Raw genomic sequence first — 27,110 nt, 5'->3', positions numbered from 1 at the left:
GTACCTATCCAGAAAGTTATCCATTTCTTTTAGGTTTTCCAGTTTTGTCGAATAGAGGTTTTTGAAGTATGACCTGATGATTCTCTGGATTTCCTCAATGTCTGTTGTTATGTCCCCCTTTTCATTTCTGATTTTGTTGATGTGGATGCTCTCTCTCTGTCTTTTGGTTAGTTTGGATAAGGGCTTGTCTATCTTGTTGATTTTCTCAAAGAACCAACTCTTTGTTTCATTAATTTTTTGTATTGTTCTCTTTGTTTCTATTTTATTGATTTCAGCTCTCACTTTGATAATTTCCTGGCATCTATTTTTCCTGGGAGACTGTGCTTCTTCTTGTTCTAGAGCTTTCAGGTATGCTGTTAAGTCTCAAGTGTGAGATTTCTCCAACTTATTTATGTGGGCATTTAGTGCTATGAATTTCCCTCTTAGTACTGCTTTCATAGTGTCCCATAAATTTGGATATGTGGTGTCTTCATTTTCATTGATCTCTAGGAAGTCTTTAATTTCTTTCTTTATTTCTTCCTTAACCCATTGGTGATTCAGTTGGGTATTATTCAGTTTCCATGAGATTGCAGGTTTTCTGTAGTTTTTGTTGTTGTTGAAATCCAACTTTAGACCATGGTGGTCTGATAGAACACAGGAGGTTATTCCAATTGTTTTGTATCTGTTTAGATTTGTTTTGTGGCCAAGTATGTGGTCAATTTTAGAGAAGGTTCCATGGGGTGCTGAGAAGAAGGTATATTCTTTTTTGTTAGGATGGAATGTTCTGTAGATATCGATTAAGTCCATTTGAGTCATGACATCAGTTAAGTCCTTTATTTCTCTGTTAAGTTTCTATTTGGGAGATCTGTCCAGTGGTGAAAGTGGGGTGTTGAGGTCTCCCACTATTAATGTGTGGGGTTTTATATGTGATTTAAGCTTTAGTAATGTTTCTTTTACATATGTGGGTGCCCTTGTGTTTGGGGCATAAATATTCAGAATTGAGACTTCATCTTGGTGGATCTTTCCTGTGATGAGTATGTAATGCCCTTCTTGATCTCTTTTGATTGATTTTAGTTTGAAGTCTATTTTGCTGGATATCAGGATGGCTACACCCACTTGTTTCTTAAGACCGTTTGATTGGAAAGTCTTTTCCCAGCCTTTTATTTTTAGGTAGTGTCTATCTTTGAATTTGAGATGTGTTTCTTGTATGCAGCAGAAAGATGGGTCCTGCTTTCGTATCCATTCTGTAAGCCTATGTCTTTTTATAGGTGAATTAAGTCCATTGATATTGAGGGAAATTAATGACCAGTGATTGTTCATTCCTGTTATTTTTTGGTGGTGATGTGTGGGTACTTCTCTTCTTTGGGGTTTACTGCTGTGGCTTTATCTGTTGCCTGTGTTTTCGAGGGTGTATCTGACTTCCTTAGGTTGGAATTTTCCTTCTAGTGCTTTCTGTAGGGCTGGGTTTGTGGATAAGTATTGTTTAAATCTGGCTTTGTCATGGAATGTCTTGTTCACTCCATCTATGGTGATTGAAAGTTTTGCTGGGTATATTAGTCTAGGCTGACATCCATGGTCTCTTAGTGTCTGCATTACATCTGTCCAGGTTCTTCTGGCTTTCAAAGTCTCCATTGAGAAATCGGGTGTTATTCTGATGGGTTTGCCTTTATATGTCACTTGGCCTTTTTCCTTTGCTGCTCTTAATATTCTTTCTTTATTCTGTACGTTTAGTTGTTTAACTATTATGTGGTAAGGGGACTTTTTTGGGGGGTCTAGTCTGTTTGGTGTTCTATAAGCTTCTTGTATCTTCATAGGCATTTCCTTCTTTAAGTTGGGAAAGTTTTCTTCTATGCTCTTGTTGAATATATTTTCTGTGCCCTTGAGTTGGTATTCTTCTCCTTCTTCGACCCCTATTATTCTTAGGTTTGGTCTTTTCATGGTGTCCCAAATTTCTTGGACATTTTGGTTCATGACTTTGTTGGCTTTAGTGTTTTCTTTGACTGATGAATGTATTTCTTCTACTGTGTCTTCAACGCTAGAGATCCTCTCTTCCATCTCTTGCATTCTGTTGATTATACTTGCATCTGAAGTTCCCAATCGTTTTCTCAGATTTTCTATTTCCAGCATTCCCTCTGTTTGTGTCTTCTTCATTTTTTCTATTTCCCTTTTCAGGTCTTGGACTGTTTCCTTCATTTGTTTCATTGATTTTTCTTGATTTTCTCTCAGTATTTTATTGTTTTCTTCCAGGACTTTATTGATTTCTTCTAATTTGTTTGCCCTTTCCTCTAGTTGTTTACAGCGTTCTTCACATTTTTTTGTCTTTTCCTCTACACAAGCCTCTAGCTTCTTCATGATGACATTCATAAGGCTGTTTTCTTCTTCTTCCAATTTCTGATGTTCAGGTCTAGGTGTTGGAGGAGGGCTAGGGCCTGGTGATGCTGTATTGCTATTCATTTTGTTGTATATGTTTCTGCCTTGATGTCTGCCCATCTCCTTGTGGTTCGTTCTTGGCCTTATCCACACTTGGTTCAGACAGACCAGTGTTCCAAAAGGGAAGTCAGTGTTCCAAAAGGGAAGTCCAGAGCAAGATGGGAGCTGGGGGCCGGCCTCTAAGTCTCAGGAAGAGGCTTGGGGCTCAGGAGGATGGGCGTGGGGGCAGGGCGTGGAGACTGCAGGGTCTGCCAGGGGTCTTGGAGAAGGGGATCCTTCCCGGTGGGGCTAGCAGGGAACCTGCCCGGTGGCCAGAACCTGGGGCCGAGTTGGGCAGGTCTTCCCTGGAGTGGCTGGTGCCCAGGGATGGGGTCTGGGGCAAGGACGGGCACTCACCAGTGTTGTAAAAGGGAAGTCTGGAGCAAGATGGGAGCTGGGGGCCGGCCTCTAAGTCTCAGGAAGAGGCTTGGGGCTCAGGCGGATGGGCGTGGGGGCAGGGCATGGAGACTGCAGGGTCTGCCAGGGGTCTTGGAGAAGGGGATCCTTCCCGGTGAGGCTAGCAGGGAACCTGCCCGGTGGCCAGAACCTGGGGCCAAGTTGGGCAGGTCTTCCCTGGAGTGGCTGGTGCCCAGGGATGGGGTCTGGGGCAAGGAGGGGCACTCACCAGTGTTGTAAAAGGGAAGTCTGGAGCAAGATGGGAGCTGGGGGCCGGCCTCCTTTTTTATCTATCTTTTGCCTCAGAGCTCCTTTACCTTTCTGCCTTCTGTATATCTTACTTTCACTGCTTCTCGTGTCTGTCTGTCTGTCTGGCTCAGGGCTGCCTGGCTGGCCACAGGCATCTCCCTCTTTTCCCCTTCATTCTCTCCTCTCCTTCTCTCTCTCTCTCTCTCTCTCTCTCTCTCTCTCTCTCTCTCTCTCTCTCTCTCTTCCTATTTATTCTCTATGCCTGCCAGTCCTGCTTATCTTTCTGCTGCCTATCTATTGACCATTCAGCTTTTTATTAGACCAATCAGGTGCCTTAGGCAGGCAAGGCGAAACAAATACAATACAACTATGCATAATCAAGCATACGTCCTTATACCATTAAACAAATGCAGCATAAACAAATGTAACACACCTTTACACAGTTAAATTAATATTCCTCAGCATACACAAATGTAACACATCTTTGCCCAGTTAAAATAATATTCCACATCAAACAATAATGGTCTTGATACAACCACTCTCCTGGAACTTATTTTTTCACTTTCTGTTTCTGTTTCTTATTCTGAAATTTTTACCCTGAGAGAAATATCAAAGAAAACATTGTGCTAAAATTCATTGAGTAATTTCCCATTCTTATGCTACTCACATTAATGTCTGTTTCCTCTCGTTTCCTTGCTCTCTGTCATAAGTACTAGTTTATTGCTGTGAAGAGACACCATAACCAAAGCAACTTATAGAAGAAAACATATGATGGTAGGCTTGCTTACAGTTTCAGACAGTTAGTCCATGACCATCATGGTGGATAGTATGGCAGTAGTCAAGTAAGGCATAATACTGGAGTAGTAGCTGAAAGTTTACATTTCAATATATAGACATCAGGCAGAGAGAGAGAGAGAGAGAGAGAGAGAGAGAGAGAGAGAGAGAGAGAGAGAGAGAGAGAGAGATTGGACCTGACATGGGCTTTTGAAATTTCAAATCCCACCCCCATTGATACACCTCCTCCAACAAGGCCGAAATCCTAATCTTTTCCAAATAGTTCCATTAACTGGTGACTAAGCAATCAAATACATGAGCCTATGGGGGCCATTCTCTTCCAAACTACCACACTATTCCTCTCTCTCTCTCTCTTATTGCCCTTGGGGTTGCTTACCTGGTTAGATTGAACCAGGAGCTCTTGATGACTGGCTAACCACCAAGAATTCTGTCCATGGTTGCTAAATTTGCCCATTTATTCTATTTTCTCAGTTTCTGTGAAATCCTTGGATAAGAAAGACTTTCCTGTTCTAACTGTACAATAGTATTTTTAATTTTCATAGCTAACTTTAAAAAGTGTTCCCATATTTAAATCTAAGTCCACTAACAAATTCAAGCTTTAAGTTTGGGAAACTAACTCACTGATTTCGTGACCAAGTCATTTATTCCAATAATGCAATGGGCCGATGATCTGTTCAACTTTTACTACTAAATCAAAGTATGCTAGTAATTATAGACATGTTTAATCAGTTTGTTCATTATGTGTACTTAACTATCTTGTGACTAAAATTCTGACTGACTTGACTGGCAGCTAGTGTAAAAGAGGGCCACAATTAGGAGCACACTGAAGTGTAAATTGCCTACCTTCCATTTTGGGGAAGTAACATATTCTTTTATACTGGAAGTTCTAGCATTTCAGGGACAGTTTCAGAGTGTCTGGCACATAGTCATATAAGAGTCAAAAAGCACATTACTTCTTCCTTGGAAATTCAATGTTCTACACTTAATGCAATCTGATAAAGTAGATCTAAATCACTAGTGAATATAGTTACTTTGAAGTAACTATAACTAAACAAAATACAGAATCAATTTCTCAATAGCAATTCCCATATTTTACATGTTCAATAGCCGCTGGTGACCCATGGATATTCTATTAAATGGAGACTATTTCCATTATTATAGGAAGTTCTGTTGGACAGCCCACCTTTGCACAATACAAAGGATTCTTCCTTCAGAAACTTGCTACTGGTGTACTACTAGATCCTAATAAAGAATGAGTATCTCACCATGGGACACTAAATTGCCTCACAATGGGAAATGTTCATTTTAAACTCAGTTTGTAAGATGTATGAGTTATAAATTGGGTCTGAATAAAAAAGACAATGTCTGTAAATTGGGTTTAGAAAAATACAAAAGATAAAAAGCTTATAGGTAAAAGTGCTGAATATTGGCATTAAAAAGCATCTGTGAGAATTCATAGATGCTTTCTTTAGATAATATACAAAGATTTTAAGGGTATAAAGACATTGAGAGTGGAAAATCAAAGAGACAAAAATCCCTATTGTCCAAAAGCTAGCCTATAACAGAATGCAACTAATTCAAGGTCATCTTCTAATGTCATTTTATTTGATTCTTGCTACATTTAAGGTGAGAATATGAATCAGAACTTAGAAAGTACAATTTCTAAAAATGGTACAGCATTTATAATTCAGTATAACATACTCTCTAATCTCAAGTAGTTTTACTAAGGAAGTTTATAATGTGTTAATAAAGTATAAAATTCACACCAAAGCAATTTTTTTTTGTAATTTGTATCCAGAAATCAATGAACAGTGCTGAAATCAACATGGAGTAAAGGCGTAAGTTTAAAATAATGGAAGATTGATATAATTTTCTTTGAAGATTTATCTAGAAGTGGAATTACTGGATGTTACCTGTAATATTTTTTAGAATATTTCATACTGTTTTTATAGTGCCTGCATAAATTTATAATCCCAAGAACAGTGTGCAAGTGTTCACATTACTTCCCATGTTGTCAACACTAACTATTATTTTATTATACCCATCACAACAGGTGTGAGCTGTATTTCTTTATAGTTGTAATTTATATTTCCTTGATGATTAGTAATTATAGACGTCATAGGACGTTTTGGTTGCATTTATTTTGAGTATTTCTACACATTCTTTGCAGATGCTTTATTAAATATATAGTTTCCAAGTACATCCAGTTCTGTAGGTTGAGTTAATGTTTGATTCATTATATTGCTTTCTGTTGGTTAGACAGATGTTATTAGTTTAATCCAGTACCATTTGTCTATTTTTTAGCAGACTTTGCCTTTGCTTTTGGTGTTATTATAAAACAAAACAAACACAACCTTTGCAAGGACTAGTGCCAGTAAACTCTTTTTTCATGTTCTGTCTAGTAGTTCTATTGTTTCAGTCTTCCATTTGAAATTTTAATCTATCTTTAGTTAATTTTGTGTGTGGTATGAGATAAACATTCCTTTAATTGTTTTAGCCAGTTTTTCTGAATACCATATATTTAAGAGAATATATTTCAACTTATTGTGAATTCTCTGCACATTTGTCAAAGATTATTTTCTGAACATTTGGAAAGAATTTTTTCATGTTCTATAATTTTCCATTCATCTTTGTGTCTCATTATTGTCAGTATCATGTTTTCATTGGGTTACCTTAAAATATATTTTGAAATCGGGACATACAGTGCTTATTTTATTTGTTTGCTTTTCCTTTCTAGAATTGTCTTTGTTATTTGGGGACTGCACTGGGTAATTTTATCTGTCAACTTGACAAAATGCAGAATTACCTTGAAAGAGAGTCTCAGTTGAGGAATTTTTTAGATCAGGTTGTTCTATGCACATATCATCTATTGAGGATCTTTTCATTATTAACAATGTAGAAGACCCTGCTTTGTGGTCCAGGATTATATGAACATAGAGAGAGATAGTTAATTATAAAACAAGCAGTCAGTATGGGCACATTAATTTATTTCTGCTCTTGTCTGTAGATGTGCTGTGACTAGCTGCATAAGTTCCTATGCTGATATCCCTGAAAAGATAGGTTCTAATTTGAAATTGTAAGCGAAAACAAACTCTTTCTCCTCTGTGTAACTTTTGTTTAGGGTATTTTATCACAGCTACACAAATGAAACTACAACAAAAAAATCATACCAGGAGTCATATTGTTATTGTTATCAGCCTGACCATGTTGTTTCTTGGAAGAACTTGGAAGACATTGGAACTTGGTGCAGGAAAAAGTAAGAGATGTTGTCAGCCAACTTTAATGGGCTATTCTAGTGGTGAGAGTGGGCGAGTCGGGTGGGAAAGGCAAGAAAGCTGATAGAAATGCAGGCAATGGGAGATTTAGATTGTAAGGCTTCAGAGGTAACAAAGACTCTATCAAGATTTGAAATAAAGGCCATCCTTGTGATATTTGGATTAGGAATTTGTTTGTGTTGATCAGGATTAAGCAGAAGAATCAGTTGTTATTAATAGATCAGCACCACTGATGTGGAACCTTCTGTGCTCCATTGGGGCAATAGGGAAGAGAGTTCCCAGGTTCGGAACACAGAAACTGATGCAAGGTGGCAAGGTTACACTCAAGCAGACAGCAGAATTCGTCAATCTAAGAATTGATCATATGATACTGGGTTTAAAGGTATGAAAAATGAAGAGAAGCTGAGGCTGTATTGACAACATTATATTAGAACCTCTGCAGAGTAGGCTTAAGAAGCTAAAGGTGAAGGTAAAGCTTCCGCTACAATGAAAACCCATGGACATTCAAGATGCTAGGACTGTGAAGTGTCTGCCAAGTGGAACTTCAGATATGGAATGAAGCTAATCAAAGGTGGGTTCTATGTGTACTGCAGTTAGCAGAGCTGGAGAATTGGAACTTTCTAGTCCCTTTGTATGCCATAAGATTAAGTTCAACGTGTTGGACTTTGAGCTCCAGAATTTGAATTAGATTACTGGATTTTGATTTTACTTATATGTTATTTTTATTTGCTATGCTTTTGTTCTTCTTTTGGAGAAAGTATGTTTAAGTACTCAATTTTTTTTACAAGAGCAAAAAGTCATTTAAGAGACTGGTTTTTAAAAAGAATTTTAAAAAACTATTATTAAATTTTTAAAGTTTGACCAAATTTTATATTATGGTATTAACATAAGAATTTGGGGACATGCTAATACTCCTGAAAGCTGCCTAGCAACCTCAGACTGCAATCCTCCCCTGGGCTCCATACTAGGGCCAACAACACAGCAGCTTTATGAGAGCCCAGAGTAGTCCTACAGAACCCAGGTAAGATACTCCCCACTGCCCACTAAACCCCTTTAAACCCACCCAACAACCTCAGACTGCACTGCTTCCCCTGGAGTCCATATTCTGGCCTACAACTTCAGAAGAAGCCTTCAGCTTTACTAGAGGCCAGGCCAGATACAGGGATATCAGCCCTGGCAGAAAACTTCTGCTATACTGGAGGCCACATCATACTAGGAATCCCAGAGGTCCAGCAGGGCAGTTACCCAGAACCCCAGAGGTCACACAGGTACTCAGAACCATAGAGACAACATTGTAACCCCAAATCCTAGAAGTTTACAGACTGCATAAGCCCCAGCAGAGACACCCTACAAGATGTGAAGACTTTTTCCATTTTTTTTTTTCGAGATAGGGTTTCTCTGTGTAGCTTTGCGCCTTTCCTGGAACTCACTTGGTAGTCCAGGCTGGCCTCGAACTCACAGAGATCCACCTGGCTCTGCCTCCCCAGTGCTGGCATTAAAGGCGTGCACCACCACCACCCGGCGACTTTTTCCATTCTTTAGGATACCACTTTGTCCAAATGGCAGTGTCATTTGCCATGCAGAAACTTCTGAATTTCACAAGGTCCCTTTTATTAATTATTGATCTTAGTGCCTATGCTAACGGTGTTCTGTTCAGACAGTATTACCCTGTGCCAAAAAATTCAAGGCTATTCCCCACTTTCTCTTCTATTAAGTTCAATGAATCTGGTTTTATGTTGAAGTCTTTGTTCCTTTTGGAGTTAAGTTTTATTCAGGGTGACAAATACGAATCCATTCACATTTTTGTACATGAAATTATCCAGTATGATTAGCACCATTTTTTGAGGATGGTATCCTTTTCCAGTGTGTTATATATGGCCTCTTATTAAAAATCAGATTTCCACAGGTATGTAGATTTATATTTGGTCTTCTATTTGATTATATCAATGTATCTGTTTTTGTGCCAATAGTGTGCTGTTTTTATTAAAAGAGTTTCATAGTACAACTTGAAATCCAGAATGGTGATACTTCTGGTAATTCTTTTATTGTTCAGGATTGTTTTAGCTATCCTGAGGTTTTTTGTTTTTCCATATGAAGCTGAGAATTGTCCTGTCAAGATCTATGAAGAATTGTGTTGGGATTTTGATGGGGATTGCTTTTCATAGGATGTCCATTTTTACTATCTTAATCCTACTGATCCATTAGCATGGGATTTTGACCCATATATAGCATTGCTTGAAATGTGCCCAAAGAACTCTATATCCTACTCTGCAGGTATTTATTTGGTGATGTTCATTGTTGTTCTATTAACAACAGCTAGAAAATGGAAACAACCAAAATGCCCTTCAACTAATGAATGGATAACAAAATGTAGTACATATACATTATGAAAAACTATTCAGCTGTAAAGAAAACGAAATCACAAAATTTGCAAGTAAATGGACGGAACTAGAAAATAGTATATGAGTGAGGTAACCCAAATCTATTTTTAAAAAATTCTCATGGTCTCTCCTATTTGTGGTTCCTTGGTCCTTCAGATGTGACTGTATAACATGGAGTAATTTTAGATACCAGGAAAGTAAAAATGGACCATGGTGTGTGGTGGAGACCTGAGCCATAGAGATGAAAATAGTTGTTCTAATGGGGAAATCGGAAAAACAGATGATAGAGACTTATCTGGGGATGGGGGAGTGATGATAAGACAGAAGGTGAGAAAAGAAGCAGGTTCAAATAAGAATGTTTGAAAAAGCCATAGAAAACTATTATTCTATGTTTAGTTAAAAATACATAGTATACATTTGAAGTTCTACCACTTGGGGACAATGCTCCTAAAGATAAACCATATACTAACAAAAACCAAAATTCTAGGCTTGGGCAATTCCCTTTTAAATTGTTCACCAGTGGAGTCCAAGAGATCTCCAAAATATAGGCTATCGCCCTTGATGCCTTCCAGAAAAAGAAAGACCCTTTTGTTCGAGAGACCACACATTTCAGGCATAGGACTTATAGAAAATTAGGTTGCTGGTACTGGGTCCTCTTTTCTCTTCCATTTGTGAAAAAGGCTATTTTATGCCAGTACTATGTTTTTGGGGATCTACAATGTAATTTTGGGGTTCTATAATATAATTGGAGATTAACTATGTGTTACTTATAGCATCAATATTTCTGTTAAGGATTGCTTTAGATAGGGTGGGTTTTGTTTTCATATGAATTCTATGACTTATTTTTCTAGATTTGTGAAGAATTTTAGTGGAATTTTGAAGGGAATTGCATTAAATGAGATTATTTTTGTAATAAAGCTATATTCACAATATTCTGAGTATCCATGAGCATGTCTTCTTCAATTCCTTCAATATTTTAAAAATGTAATCAAAGAGATATTTCACTTTCTTGTTTAGCTTTGTTTTGTAAATATTTATTTTTGAATTGTTATGATTGGAAATTTTTCTTTGACATTTTTCTTGATTTTTTTAATCAGTATACAAAGACAATAAAGGCTATCACTTTGTTAGGGAGTTTTTCTTGGTGTCTCAAAGGCTGCTGATTTTTGTAAGATGATTTTGTGCCCTGTCACATTGTTTAGATTTTCAATTGTTCATAAAAGTTTTCTGGTGGAAATTTTCAGCTCTCTTATGTATAATATTATATTATCTAAAAATAGAGAGAATTTGACTTACTTTCTTATTTGTATCCTTTTAGTTTCACTTGCCTTATCTGGCTAGTGCTTCCATACTATTTTGAAATAGAGTTGAGATAGTAGATAGACCTATCTCATTTCTGATTTATTGACACTGCTTCAACTTGTTCTCCATTTAGGATACTGTTGGATGTGGCTTTGTCATATACAACCTTTATTATATTGTGGTGTGTTCCCTTCAACTCTGCTCTCTCTCTGAACTTTCATTATAAAAGAATATTGGATTTTGTCAAAAGTCTTGTGTCTATTGTGATATTCATATGAGTTTTGTCTTTAAGTACATTTATATGATTTATTATACTTCTTACTTAGATTTGTTGATCTAAACCTGCTTTACAATATTAAAGCCATCTTTCTGATATGTACTTGTATTCAGTTTCCTAGTATTTTATTTAGGGTTTTTCCACCTATGTTCATCAGGGAATATCAGTGTGTAGTTTTCTTTTTGTCATTGTGCCTTTACCTGGTTTGTGAATTAGAGTCATCCTGGTTCATCAAAAGAGTTTGGAAATGATCATTATGTGTCTATTTTTTTGAAAAGTTTAAAAACAAGATTTGTTATAATAATTTTTAAAGTCTTATAGAATTCTGCTGTGAATCCATATTGGCCAGGACATTTTTTAATCTGAGGCTTTTTATAACTGTTTAAATCTCTTTTGTTATGGCTCTCTTTAGGTTGTTGGTCTCTTCTTGGCCTAATTGTCATAGTTTGATTAATCAACAAATTCATCCATTTAAGTTTTCTATCTTAGTGGAGTATAATTTTTAAAAGTATTTTCTTCTAATAGTATGTATTTGTGCTGGCTTGTTTTATGTCAGCTCCAGAAAGCTAGAGACATTTGGGAAGAGATAACTTCAGTTGAGAAAATGCTGCCAGCAGATTTGTCTGTGGCCAAGACTCTAGTATGTTTACTTGATTGGTGATTAATATGTATGTATGAGTAGGCAGCTTACTGTGGGTGGTGCCAACCCTGTTGTAGTGGTTCTGGGTGCTATAAAAAAGCAGGGTGAGTAAGCCATGATGAGCAAGCCAGTGATAAGCACTCCTACATGGCCTCAGCATCAGCTACTGACTTCAGGCTCCTGCCCTGTTTGAGTTCAGGCTCTGACTTTCCTCAATGGTGGGCTATGTTGTGAAACTGTAAGCTGAAATACACCCTTTCCTCAAATAATTTCTTTTGGTCATAGTGTTTGATGACAGTGATAGAAACCCTAACTAATATAGCAATTGAAAAAAGGGAGGAAGGTATTGCTGTGACAGACATAACCATGTGTTTTGGGAAGGATTTCTGAAAAACTTTGGAACTTAGGGTTGGAAAAGCCAATGAGTGCTCAAAGTTCAGTGGCCTTTTCTAGAGGAACTTGGATGATAATGCTGAAAACAATGGAGATATTGGAGGCCAGGATAGTAAAGTTTCAGCAGGAAGCAAAGATTCTACCCTGGCTACTTATGTGAACAAATAGTTGTTATTAAAAAGATACTGATACCACTGAATTTGAAGTTTGGCTTTATGGGGGAAAGTGACTCTGCCTTGGTGGAACTGAGAAATTCGTGATGATTAAGACGAGACCAGTATTCTGGCCAGGAAATGAGATAGGCTAACTATAGATCTCCACATCTTCTGATCCTACAAATACAATCCCTCAATCCAATCATCCACAGATCTATAGCAGACCTCCTACTGTGGGCTCTCCTCATATTCCGACACCATTGGTAAAGGACTAACTAAGCAGATCCTGATGGAATACCTTACTTTTCTCCATCCTTTGCAACCTCATTCCCTCCCCCTAGCCCATCCTGATTCCTAAACGTCAATTTCCAACACTCAGAAACATATTTTACATGGAAACCCCAGTGGTCTTACCTATCAGATCCTAGAAAATTTCCTACCAGGCAACAAACAGCTATCACACTATCCTAAAAACAAAGAAAAAAAACTACCCAACAAAGACCAAATATCAGCACCTACAATTACAAACTTCCCAACACAGATGCCTAGACACCAGAGTAAAAACACAATCTATAACAGCCAGGATAACTTGTCTCCACTGCAGCCCAGCAACCCTACCACAGCAGGACCTTAATATGCTAACATAGCTGAAACACAAGACAAAAACTTTGAAAAAGCCTATGTGAATATGATAGAGGAACTTAAAAAGTAATTGAATGAATCCCCTTCTCCTGTCTAGCTTTTGGCTTCTCAGCTCTTAATTAGACAAATCAGATGCCTTAGGTAGGCAAGGTGAAACAAATGCAACACATCTTTACATAATTAAAAACACATCCTTACATTGTTAAACCAATGCAGCATAGACAAATGTAACATATCTTTACACAGTTAAAGCAGTATTCCACAACACTGATCAAATTGCAGAAATCCACTGAGCATGGCGTATACATCTTCAATTAGTACATTTACAACACAATCCCCACACGTAAGGCCTAGGGAACATTGTGGAAGAGGAGCAAAAAATAAAATAAAATTCAGAGCCAGAAGACTAGGCCATCTGCTGAGAGATGCAAGGAGGAATGGGACAGGAATGTGATTAAGACATGTTGTACTAATAAAATAGTATATAAAAATATAGGCATAGGCAAAGATTTTAACATTAAACTGAAAACATAGTTTAAAAAGAACTCCAAAAATTTCAAGTGATACTGTATAAACTTAAGAAATGACTATACAGCAGCCATCACACCCAACCACTTGGCAACTTGACATACAAACACAATGCTATTAAATCATAGCCTTTCCTTTCTTGTTCTTTCCCAGAATATCATATTAATATCAACATTATAAGATAAACATGCCAAATTTTAAGTTGCGAAATTTTAAAAATTCAAACACTTAAATAAATCAGTCTCAGCTCGGCAGTGGTAGCACTGAGAAGGCAGAGGCAGGCTGGTCTCTGAGTTTGAGGCCACCATTGTCTACTACATAGCAAATTCTAGGACAGCTATGTTTACACAAAGAAGTCCTATTTCAAAAAAATCAGTCTTTTTAATATAGCTAATCTTTTTTAAAATCCATAGTGTAGACGAATTTCTAAATGGTCTTATTAAATAAGAAACACAGAGTCAAATACAGTGTTAAAGCCTAAGAGATCAGGGCAAGAGCCACGACTCCCTTCAGCTTACCACTCACAGTCATCCTTCCTCTGAGAGAGAGAGTTTCCTGTGTGTCTTGCGTTTTATTGCTTTCCTGTTCTGCCTTCTCATTGGCTCTAAGCCCAGCCACATGACTTCCTTGTCACTGCCTGTCTATACAGACCTCCTGGTCTCTATGGTTGGTACTGGGATTAAAGACTCAAAGGTCTATTGGGTAAAGATTTAGCTCAGTGGTAGAGCGCTTGCCAAGGCCCTGGGTTTGGTCCGGCTCTGGGAAAAAAAAAAGACTCAAAAGGGTCACCACGCTTGGCTGTGTCCTTGACCACCCAGAGACTCTGCTTGCCATGTGATCAGATTAAGGACGTGGGCTACCACCACCTGACTTCTATTCCTGGCTCTCCACTAATGGCCTCTGATCTCCAGGCAAACTTTATTTATTAACATACAAATAAAATCACACTTCAGTACAATTAAAATATCACCACATCAAAGTCTTCAAAACTCAAAGTCTCTCATGTGTGGGCTCCTGTAAATTCAAAAATAAATTAAATATTTTCTTTCTTAAGAGGGAAGAACCAGGACAAAGTCACAATCAAATCAAAAAAGCAAAGCCAAATCTTTAACAGTAAATAATGCTATGTCCAATGTCTGGAATTCATTCACAATCTTCTGGCCTCCTGCAAAGTGCTGGGGAAGCTTCTCTAACTTTGCTCTCTGCAGAACACACAGATTGCCTTATAGGTTCTGGGTGGCTCCACTCCACTGCTGCTGCTATTCTTTTTGGTCATCCATGGCATCTCCAAAATTCTAGGTTCTTAGCTCAAATGAGCTACACTTTCATAAATAGCTTCTCCTAGGCTCTCTCTGTGGTATCAAGCTTCAACTTCTCTGCATGACTCCTTCAATCCTGTGTCTTCTGCTGCTACCTTCGTCATTGGCCTCTCCTGGCCTCACAGTGCCAAGCCTCAGCTATTTTCCATGACCCCTTCATGCATGCAAAACCAGTACCACCTGGATGACTCTTAGACTATCAAGTTAGGCTGCAAGCATGAGGTATAACCTTGGCTGTCTTTGGAACACAGCTTCTGTTTGCTGACTCTCATGAAACATTTACCATAATATTTCACCTCAGTGATGCTGGTCTCTTCTTAGTTACTAATAATTGTCCACACTGCTCTCAACATTCTTATCTTCCAAGCTCCTACAGAACAGCCCACAGCCCTCTCAACACTCAATGACTCTTTCTAGCCTGAAGATCCAAGGCCTTCCACAATCCTCCCCAAAACACATGGTCATGTCTCTCACAATACTCCACTATACTGGTAGCAACTTCTCTTATTTAGGGTTTCTATTGGCGCAATGAAACACCATAACCAATAGCAAGTTGGTGACGAAAGGGTTTATTCGGCTTATTGTAATCCATCATTGAAGGAAGTCAGGACAGAAACTTGAAGAAGGCAGAAACTTGGAGGCAAGAGGTGATGCAGAGACCATAAAGGGGTGCTGCTTACTGACTTGCTGTCCATGGCTTGCTCACCCTGCTTTCTTATTGAACCTAGGACCACGAGCCCACAATGTGCTGAACCCTTCCCCATAAATCACTAATAAAATGCCATACAGCTGGATCTTATGGAGGCATTTTCTTAATTGAGGTTCTCTCCTTTCTGATTATTCTAGCTTGTGTCAAGTTGACATAAAACTATCCAGCACAAACAGAAACTCAAAATCATGGAGAGGAATAGGCACCTGTTGAGTACTAGCTTTTTTCTCTTTCTTTCTTTCTTTCTTTCTTTCTTTCTTTCTTTCTTTCTTTCTTTCTTTCTTTAGTACCAATTTCAAAGCTAGAGTTTTAGCGTATAGTTACATTTCATTACAAACAATCCCTTAATGGAATACATGGTCAATTTCCACCCCAGTAGCACAGTCACATATTAAGACTCACATCGAGGTTTTTTTAAAGCAAATCCTGAGGCACACAGAGGTGTACCTTGGTGGCTACCGCTGAAACCGCTGAATGAGTTGTCTAAGAAAACCAGTTTTGTTAGTGTAATACAGGCCCTGCCAACTGAAAATACCATGAAGTAAGTTGGTATCCAGTAGGTAAATATGTTTCCACTTCAAAAGATGAAGGAATGTACCACGTACTTCCTGATGTTGCTTTATGAAAAAAAAAATGCTATTCCTCAGAGAATCAAGGTGGTTAGTGATTTGAAAGCTACAGAGAAAATCAAATGATTATCCCATTAATTAATTGAATGAAATGAAAAATCTTAGTGTATATCTCTATAGAGATTAGGCTCACAGAGGTGGATGAAAGACAGATCATCTATCTGGAGACAGATAACAGAACAGATCATAATAGCACGTAATTTCTCTTCATTATATTGAGTTTGTTACAAATCCTTCAAGAGAGGCAGTTGGTCATGACATAGAAAAATCTGTGAAGACTTCTAAAATAAGTCTTATAAGGCCTTACATGAGCTAGCAAGAAAATATTCTCTTGTCCATGTCCCTAGCTACCCTACCTATCCCTCTGTCTCTAGAATTAGAATCCATAGATCAAAGATTAATTAATTAGTTGTTTGAGTAATAACTAGATTTATTCCTTGGGATTCTCTGTTGTTTTTAGGCATTAAGAACTATATGATTAGCAGCAAATGCAAACATTTGTTCTTTTGAAAATCTAGACCATTAAAAGAATCTCAAATAGTTATATGATGTGGGTAGGCCAAGAACACAGAAAGCGAGAGGTTCTAGAGCAGAAAACAAAAAGAGTTTATAACGATAAGACTGTCAGCTCATGACAGCTTATAGTTGGTATACTCATGAAATGAATTCAGAGCTGGAGATATAGCTCAATGGTATAACACTCGTCTAGCATGTGGAAGGCCATGAATTCTATCTCAAACATTTCAAAGAAGAAACATCAGTTCCAAGGGACATGAGGTGAAATAATAGAAGTTTGTACGTTTGAACAATGAAAGTCTCATGACCACATTTTCCTTTACAAAAACACCGTCTTTAAGAGTGAGGAGTATGAGCTGTGGAACCTGCATGGGACTGGGCTAGGCCCTCTGCATACAGGAGACAGTTGTGTAGCTTGGTGTTTTTGAGGGACTCCTGGCAGTGGGATCAGGATGCCTTGCTCAGCCTTGATGGGGGGAGGGGCTTGGTCCTGACTCAACTGAATGTATGAGGCTTTGCTGACGCCCCATGGGAGGCTGTATCCATTTGGAGAAGAGGATGGGGGGTGGATCAGGAAGGTGGAGGATGGGGGGAGCTGGAAGAGGGTTGAGACTGGGAATCCATGGTTGGTATGTAAAGTGAATTAAAAAATTTAAATTAAAAAAGGCAGAAAAAATTTTGAAGAGTATGAATGGCAAAAGTACAAGTAGGACTTGAGATGAAAAATGGTAAAAACAATACCATAATAACAGCAGAAAGACAGAAAGGGAAAAAATGAAAGAAACATTTAATTTCAATGGAAAAGCGAGCATATATTACATCAATCTTCAGATAGTGACCACTTGGATGGAGGAAATAAATGAGTAAAAGGAAGCAGAGGCTATTCTTTGATTTCTGCCTTGAACACTGGGGGAATGATGAGGCTATTTACTGAAGGATAAAGTAAGTTAATGTTTTGCTTTCAAGTCTGAATTAATCCTTCCATCTGTAATTTGAATTCACCGCTCTTGTCTCCTTATGAAGTCTAGATGATTTTAATCTTGCTTCTATAATTTTGCTTTGCTCTTTGTATTTTGCCCAAAGCATAGCAGAAACAAATGCAAAATGCATTCATCATCCCTATATTACATCTAATCATTTCCTGTTTTCTTTTTGAAAACATATTTTCATAAGTTCATATTCAAAATTCTTGAACTCTCTGTCTTTTATCTTTATGTTTTATATAAGATATTGCCAATGCCTGTATTGATCAGAGTTCTCTAAATGAATAAAACTGCCAGAATATACTCATGCACACACACAAGTATACACACACACACACACACACACACACACACACACACACATATTTGATATATTAGTGTGACTTACAGGCTGTGGCTTGGGTAGTCCAAAAATGGCTTCCTCCTGATGGAACAGCCAAGGATCTGATAGTTATTCTGTTCACAATACTGAATATCTAAGCAGTTCCAGTATGATACTGGCATACCAAGGAAGTCTGAGGGAGCTGCTGGTTTCCAGTCTACACTGGAATTTCAAAGAAATAGTCTCTAACACCTGAGAAGGGATATCTCAAGAATAATATGTGAACTTGCCGGTCAGAATGAGGGCAAGCATGCAAAAAAGCAAAAGTTTTCTTCTTTCATGTCCTGTTATGTGAGCTGCCACCACAAGGTGTGGCCCAGATTTCAGTTGAGTCTTCTGACCTCAGATGATCTCTATTTAGAATGGGTCTTCTACCTCAAATAATCCAGCTGAGAAAATTCCCTCACAGTTTTGCCAAGCTGCTTGGTTTATAGTTACTTTCAGGTTTAGTCAAGTTGACAACCAAGTCACAATGTCCATTTAATTCAATGCTTGCTCTCAACTCACCAGCCATAATTCCTGGCACCATTACTTCTCTATGCCTCAGATTCCCTTCTATAACATTTTCTTACACTGCTTTATTTGACCACAGATTCTAGATTTAATCTTGGTTTCAATATCAGCTACTTACAATTTGCTTTTTAGACTCACTGTGTTAAGTTAGACTCACTCTGCAAACTTTTTCTCATTATTGCACTAGTCATTCATCTCCTACTATATCCTTACTTCATGAAAGTCCAAGGCATCTTAGTTGTGATAATGAACTGAGATAGTATTCATGAGGTTCAAAGCTTCATATATAGTCACACATTGTCACCTATGTTTGAATGGCTACAAAAGACTCTCATTTCTCATGTTCAAGCTTAAATTCTTAAGTGAAACAAACATATGACAATATATTTTGAAACCCATATGATCATATGGAAAATATATTAGAATAGTTGTTCACAAGATAGATGAGAAGAAAAGTGTACATAGGGAAGAGTTGCAACTAAATTTATGGGGCAGATGCTTTTTGGAGCCTTCACAGTCAAAGAATAATGCATTTTAAGCTGAGGAGACTAATAAACTCTTCAGTTTACATATCTAAGTGTGTCTTAAAATAGGCAACAAATAATCTTAGTGAAGTTTTCCAAAGTTTAGTGTTGCCTGGAGACTACACAGATATTAATATGACTACATCATGGAATCAAAATGAACATACAACTTACAAAACTGTGTTTTGGCTCCATATTTTATATAAAAACAAAATTTCTCACCACAAGAGTAATGTAGAGGGCTCATAAACGCAATAACAGGCAATCCTCATGATTCTGAGTTCAGTGAGTTCAGTGACTTCAACCAACATGGTAGAAGAGAACTGACAGCCTCCACACATATGATATGGTGCACCAACACACATACACACACACACACACACACACACACACACACACACACACACCATTATAAAAAGAGAAATGTAAGAAAATATTTTAGTTTTTTGCTGAGTAACTAACTCATAGGTTCTCCCAGGTGTTTTAATCATTATGTAATCCAAGGAATAGATAGATAGATAGATAGATAGATAGATAGATAGATAGATAGATAGATAGATAGATAGATAGATCGATCTCACATGCATTTGCTGATATGACTTTCCACTGTGGTACAAATTTAAATAAGAAATTATTGGACAATTTGCTTGCCTGTGTTATTCATGGCAAATTTAAGAGTAATGTGGGTAAAAAAGGCTACCATTCTTTTTTCATTTTTAATGAACTTCATATCTGTGATGGTGAAGTGTCAGGAATATTCCTCCCTCAACCAAGACTGTACTCAGTTGCGTTGGAGTAACTTAAAAAGCTTATTAACTCAATTGATTATATATCTCTAGAAAGGAGTATACATGCTTTTTGTTACAAATAATTGTTCATGTATTTTTTCCTTCATTTTATCTTTCATAGAATAAAATAGAAACAAAATATCTAAAATATATGTATAATAAAAATGAATATTATTTTGTTTGGAGAATAATTTTGTTTATTTTTTAAACAAGGCCTCTCTGTGAAGATCAGGCTGGCCTCAAACTCACTGCATAACAGAGGCCTGCCTATAACTCAAAATCTTATTTCCATCACTCAAGTGATAGAATTATAGGCATGTGCTACTACGCCTGCCTCTTTAATGAGTCTTAGCATTTATTCAGAATTTCAGTATTTGTTTCTGCTTTCCTGATAAACTCAACTATAATCTTTTAATTATTTATAGAAAAATATTATGAATGTAAGACAGTAAAAGATTAATTTAAAGATATTTGTCATATTATATTTATAGTCTGAGTTTATAGATTCAAAAACATGCCATACAAATTCACATCCATTGAAATGTTCTTTCTGAAGTTAACTTCAATTATGCTATTCACACATGAAAATAATCACAGAAACTTCTTTCAAACAACAGTACAAAAATTAAGTGATACAAGAACTGTCATCAAAATCAGATTAAGCTAAATAAGGCCTGAGTCAAATACAACATGCTGCATACTTCTGTCAATAACTTTTATTGTCATGTGCCCATACTATTTATTTGTATGTTGTCTAGCTATGTTTCCTCCATCTAAAAGTGATGGCTAGTTTGAAGAGAAACTATACAATCTTCAAATAATTTAAATATCATTATTTCATTGAAGTTATGTTTTGATACCTATACATATCATAGAACTGCAATTAAGACAACCTTAACAGATATTAACACAATAAAATTAATTATAATTGAGAATATAATGTATAACAGTTTAATGAAATTCTAGTTTGTGACAGACCATTATACAATTTTCACAATAATTATGCTGAAGAAAATACTGCAAAATTTTCATTTCTAAAACAAAAAACTTCTGTTACCTCTTTCAGATTTTTAAAATTCAATACTGTTTAAATTAAAATTGCTGAAGTATAGTTAAACTAAGAGCTTACTCTAGAACAAAATACCTTAATTATAATAAATAAAATCTAACCAGGTGTGGTGGCAACTGAATATGATTTTAGCACTTGAGAAACTATAGCAGGAGGATGACAAATTAAAGGTACATGGGGAGACTATCTCAAAAACATTTTTTAGAAATTGATGTTTTTGCTTGTGTGTGTTTCTGTGTGTGTGTGTGTGTGTGTGTGTGTGTGTGTGTGTGTGTGTGTGTGTGTGTGTTGTGGTATTTTATGCTTCTGTTTTCATTACTTGATTGTTTTATTCAAAAGAGAAAGAAAAATCATAAATTTTGATGGATAGAGAGGAAAAGAAGATCTGGGAGGATTTGAGGGAGGGGAAACATGATTAATCTATAATGTATGAAAAGTTTTCAATTAAAAATAATTTCTGAAAAAAACAGGAAGAAGAAAAATTACCTATCATTCAGTTGAAGAAATCTAATTATCCCTTTTGTATCAACCACACTCTGAGGAAGTTCTCATGCCCAGGAATAGTTGACCAAAACAATCAGACTGCATGTATTCATTTGTCTACTAGTTTGTTTTGTGTGTATGTTTGTAGTTTTATATTTGTTTTGTTTTGTTTTTAAGAAAGAGAAAAAAGATGAAGTTAGGTGGCTAATGAGTTAGGGAAGATCTAGGAGAAGATGGAGGAAAGGGAATAATATGATCAAAATATGTGAAATCCTCAAAGCAAATAAAAACCTCTGTTTGCTGATGACATGTTCTCCAATGTAAAAATTGTACATAGAGGAAATGATTCATTACATTAGTTTTGGCCAAGCTATCTCCAATATGAATATGAAACATAAATACCAAAATTACAGAATAAACTTAATGCTATCATGTTTAAGAAGAAGCCTTGCTCAAATCAAAGGAAACAATTGGCAATATGAAGAGACATCTCTATTTGAGAGCATATTTCCAAGTCTTACAATTGATAAATAATTAGTATCAAAATATATAAATGCATTAAACAAATTTTTACCAAAAACACCAATAACTCCATAAAATAATGGGACAGAATACTAAGTAAATATTTCTAAAACATAAAAATTAAAAATGTCCAACTGATATAAAGAACACTCATTGTCACTAATTATTTGGGAAATTAAAACAAGAATGTGATGTTTTACATCTGTTGAAATGGATAAAAGATTTTTAAAACTAAATAAATAAAGACAGTAAGTCAGCAAGTGCTTATATAAGATGTGTAGAAAATTGAATCTTTTTGCTTACAGCCACTTTAAACAGCAGTATTGAGTTTCTCCAGAAACATAAAAATAGGATATAAAGGGAAAGGGGAAAATAACAGGAAGAGATATTTAAGTAGGAAAAAAGATGTAGTGTTGAGAGGAGTAATAACACTAAGGATGTTTGAAAAAAAATCATACAAAAGCCTACTATTCTATAAGCTTAATATATTTATGAATTATTTATATATATTATATATTTTTCCTCTAAAATGGTGTGATTGGAGTTACCCTACACAGAAGATAATGCTACTCCAAGAAACCATAGACTAGCTTGGTAGTACGTGTATACACTGATTAAATTAACATACTAATCAGTTAAATTTCTATTATGTCTTCTCTCTCATTCTGTATCTCCTCCTCTCTCACATACATCTTTTTATTACAAAAGTATCTCTGTTCCCTAAAAATTTCATTTTAATCCATTAAATGTGCATATGACATATATATATATATATATATATATATATATATATATATATATATATATATATATATATATATACTTTTGTAAATTTCCCTTGTATTGACTCATATGAATTACTTATGCCTGGATAGCAATATGGAAATGCACCGGCCAGCTGGGTGTCAACGGGAGCGACCCACCTGCAGGAGAGAATGAGAGGGACAGGGGAGACAGGAAAGGACGACAGCAAGACAGTGTGTTCTGATCAAGCTGCAAATTTTATTCTCCTCAACAAGGCTTATATAGCATGGGAGGGGAAAGGAAGGAGGGAAGGGGTGCACGACGTGCTGTACATGCAGGTGAAGGACTATGTGCGAGTCGTGAGGCTGCTAGGTGATAAGGTCACTGGTCAGGGCCCATTGTTCTGTTGCTGTGCTACCTGACCTGCCTGACCTGTTCTTTATCTTTGGGGGCATCTGGTTTAGTGCAGGTTCTTGTTCTCTGGCCTAGCTAGTACTTTTCCATGGTCCATGTTTGGTCCCTGACATGGAAATACTGTAACATGGAATTTAAGCATTGTGTTATCAAAATTCTTTCTAAATTTGTGCTGGTATACCTACAGATTAATTAGTGTAAGTTTCAGGCTTCATCGGAGAAATTTCTTTGTGTCATGAAATGGCGGAAGCTCACAACTTTTGAAAATACAGAATATAAGTGTCAGTGGAGTACTCAGCCACAAATACAACATCTTTAACACCATTCCAACATTCAATGATCATCACAGAAAACAGGGAAGAAAAATTTAGAAAGTCAGAGATCAGGGACAATTGAAGAAAAACAGTGTCTTATAGACATGACAGGACCACTCTACTCATAAACTAAGGGCAGCTGTAGCTGTCTGCATAAAGTCAAGTGAATTAATATTTCAGTATGGAGTGGGGGACTCACGAACTTCAGTCATAATTAAGACTTTGGCAGCTGGGAGAGTTAATTGTCTTTAAGGGTATGCCACTATTAGGTCTTCCAAGTTCCAGTGGATGACGTCATACCCATGAATAAATGGCCAACACAAATTAGACTCAGCAGATTATAAAAAAGACAAGAGGAAACAAAGTTAGGAGAGGGATGAAAGGGGTGGGTCTGGGAAAAGTTAGAATAAATGAGGGAAAATATGATCAAAATGCATCATATGCAAGAATTTGCATTACTAGAGATTGGCACTTAAAATATTTTGTTATTTTTAGCTTGTATATAAACCATTGTATTTTGTTCATATTTTCCCCTGGTTACCCTTTCTTTCGTATATCCACATGCTATTTGGAAGGTGACAGAGAAGGAAACACAGTACACTTTGTATTATAGGCAGAGCTAGGACCTGACAAGTATGAGTTGCTGTCAGACTTAGAATGACCTCCTGTTAATCATTTGTTTTATTTTTAGAGGCAGCTGAGATGGTGGCTTCCTTGTGATTTCTATATTTCCAGATCTCCTGAAAGTCAAGAATGTCATTTCTTTCTCTTTTACTTCTTTATCATTGTCAATGAAATTGAAAGTCATTTTCTACTTGAAATAGCTAATGGGGTATCTGTCATGCTAATCTCTGAGATCATATCTTATATTGAGGAGAAAGTGTTTGGGGAGTTAAAAGTAAAAGCCATCATATTAAATCAAAAGAGCACTTGCATATTTAATAAAATAGAGATGAATTATCGTCCAAAACATTGCGAAAAATTCAACACATTTGTTTTGTAAAGTATGGGAACATCTTGTTGCTTCATTAATTAGCAAAAGATGAAGTTAATAACTTGTTTTAGAAGTCATATATGAAAAACATGTACATCCTTAAGCATTGGAATCTCATATGATGTAAATAAATATCTCACTTCTTGGGAGATGTGCTTTACCTGGATTAGTCCTTGTAATCATATTGCTATAGTAATATAACAATGAAAAATAAAATTAATACTTTTAACCTTATTTTGTTGTTCAAATTATGCTTTATTCTTAAATTTGAGTTGAATAATGCAACGCTATTAAAAGTAAATATTTTTTTATTTTTTATTTTTATTTTGCAATACAATTCAGTTCTATATATCAGCCACAGATTCCCTTGTTCTCCCCGCTTCTGCCCCCCTCACCTTCTCCCCAGCCCAACCTCCATTCCCACCTCCTCCAGGGCAAAGCCTCCCCTGCGGACTGAGATCAACCTGGTAGACTCAGTCCAGGTAGGTCCAGTCCCCTCCTCCCAGGGCCAGCCAAGCGATCCTGCATAGGCCCCAGGTTTCAAACAGCCAACTCATGCAATGAGCACAGGACCCGGTCCCACTGCCTGGATGCCTCCCAAACAGATCAAGCCAATCAACTGTCTCACCCATTCAGAGGGCCTGATCCAGATGGGGACCCCTCAGCCATTGGTTCATAGTTCATGTGTTTCCATTCCTTTGGCTGTTTGTCCCTGTGCTTTATCCAACCTTGGTCTCAACAATTCTTGCTCATATAAACCCTCCTCATTCTCGCTAATTGGACTCCCAGAGATCCACCCGGGGCCTAGCCATGGATCTCTGCATCCAGATCCCTCAGTAGTTGGATGGGGTTTCTAGCATGACAATTAGGGTGTTTGGCCATCCCATCACCAGAGTAGGTCAGTTCTGGCTGTCTCTCGACCATTGCCAGCAGTCTGTTGTGTGGGTATCTTTGTGGATTTCTGTGGGCCTCTCTAGCACTTTGCTTCTTCCTATTCTCATGTGGTCTTCATTTACCATGGTCTCCTATTCCTTGTTCTCCCTCTCTGTTGTTGATCCAGCTGGGATCTCCCGCTCCCTGAAGCTCTCTTTCCCTCGACCCTCGACCTTCACTACCCCCACTCATGTCCAGGCTGTTCATGTAGATCTCATTCCATTTCTGTGTCATTGGGCGATCCCCGTGTCTTTCTTGGGGTCCTGTTTTCCAGGTAGCCTCCCTGGTGATGTGAGTAGCAGTCCAGTCAACCTTGTTCCATATCTAGTATCATCCTATGAGTGAGTACATACCATGTTTGTCTTTCTGAGTCTGGGTTACCTCACTCAGGATGATTTTTTCTAGATCCATCCATTTGCTTGCAAACCTCATGATGTCATTGTTTTTCTCTGCTGAGTAGTATTCCATTGTGTATATGTACCACATTTTGTTTATCCATTCTTCAGTTGAAGGGCATCTAGGTTGTTTCCATGTTCTGGCTATTACAAACAATGCTGATATGAATATAGCTGAACAAGTGCTCTTGTGGTGTGGTTAAGCATTCCTTGGGTATATGCCCAAGAGTGGTATAGCTGGATCTTGGGGGAGATGGATTCCCAGTTTTCCAAGAAAGTGCCATATTGATTTCCAAAGTGGTTGTACAAGCTTGCATTCCCACCAGCAGCGGAGGAGAGTTCCCCTAGCTCCACATCCTCTCCAGCATAAGGTGTCTTCAGTGTTTTTGATCTTAGCCATTCTGACAGGTATAAGGTGGTATCTCAGAGTTGTTTTGATTTGCATTTCCCTGATGATTAGGGATGTTGAGCAATTCCTTAAATGTCTTTCAGCCATTTGAGTTTCCTCTGTTGAGAATTCTCTGTTTAGTTCTATGGCCCATTTCTTAATTGGACTGTTGGGCATTTTGATATCTAATTTCTTGAGTTCCTTATATATTCTGGATATCAGTCCTCTGTCAGATGTGGGGTTGGTGAAGACCTTTTCCTATTCTGTAGGGTGTCGCTTTGCCTTGTTGAACATATCCTTTGCTCTACAAAAGCTTCTCGGTTTCAAGAGGTCCCATTGATTGATTGTTTCTCTCAGTGTCTGTGCTACTGGTGTTATATTTAGGAAGTGATCTCCTATGCCAATGCGTTCAAGACTACTTCCTACTTTCTCTTCTAGCAGGTTCAGAGTAGCTGGATTTATGTAGAGGTCCTTAATCCACTTGGACTTAAGTTTTCTGCATGGTGATAGATATGGATCTATTTGCAGCCTTCTACATGTTGATATCCAGTTATGCCAGCACCATTTGTTGAAGATGCTTTCTTTTTTCCATTGTGCACTTTTGGCTTCTTTGTCAAAAGTTTTATGTTCATAGGTGTGCAGATTAATGTCAGGGACATCAATTTGATTCCATTGGTCCACATGTTGGTTTTTATGCCAGTAACAAGCTGTTTTTATTACTGTAGCTCTATAGTAGAGATTGAAGTCAGGGATCGTGATGCTTCCAGAGGTTGTGTTATTGTACAGGATTCTTTTGGCTATCCTGGGTTTTTGTTTTTCCATATGAAGTTGAGTATTATTCTTTCCAGGTCTGTGAAGAATTGTGTTGGTATTTTGATGGGGATTGCATTGAATCTGTAGATTGCTTTTGGTAAGATTGCCATTTTTACTATGTTAGTCCTACCTATCCATGTGCATGGGAGATCTTTCCATTTTCTGACATCTTCAATTTCTTTTTTCAGGGACTTAAA

Source organism: Peromyscus californicus, unplaced genomic scaffold, assembly GCF_007827085.1.
Source record: "Peromyscus californicus insignis strain IS unplaced genomic scaffold, ASM782708v3 Scaffold_10__1_contigs__length_136768540, whole genome shotgun sequence".
In the NCBI taxonomy this organism is placed as follows: Eukaryota; Metazoa; Chordata; class Mammalia; order Rodentia; family Cricetidae; genus Peromyscus; species Peromyscus californicus.
This window is presented reverse-complemented; position numbering follows the sequence as displayed.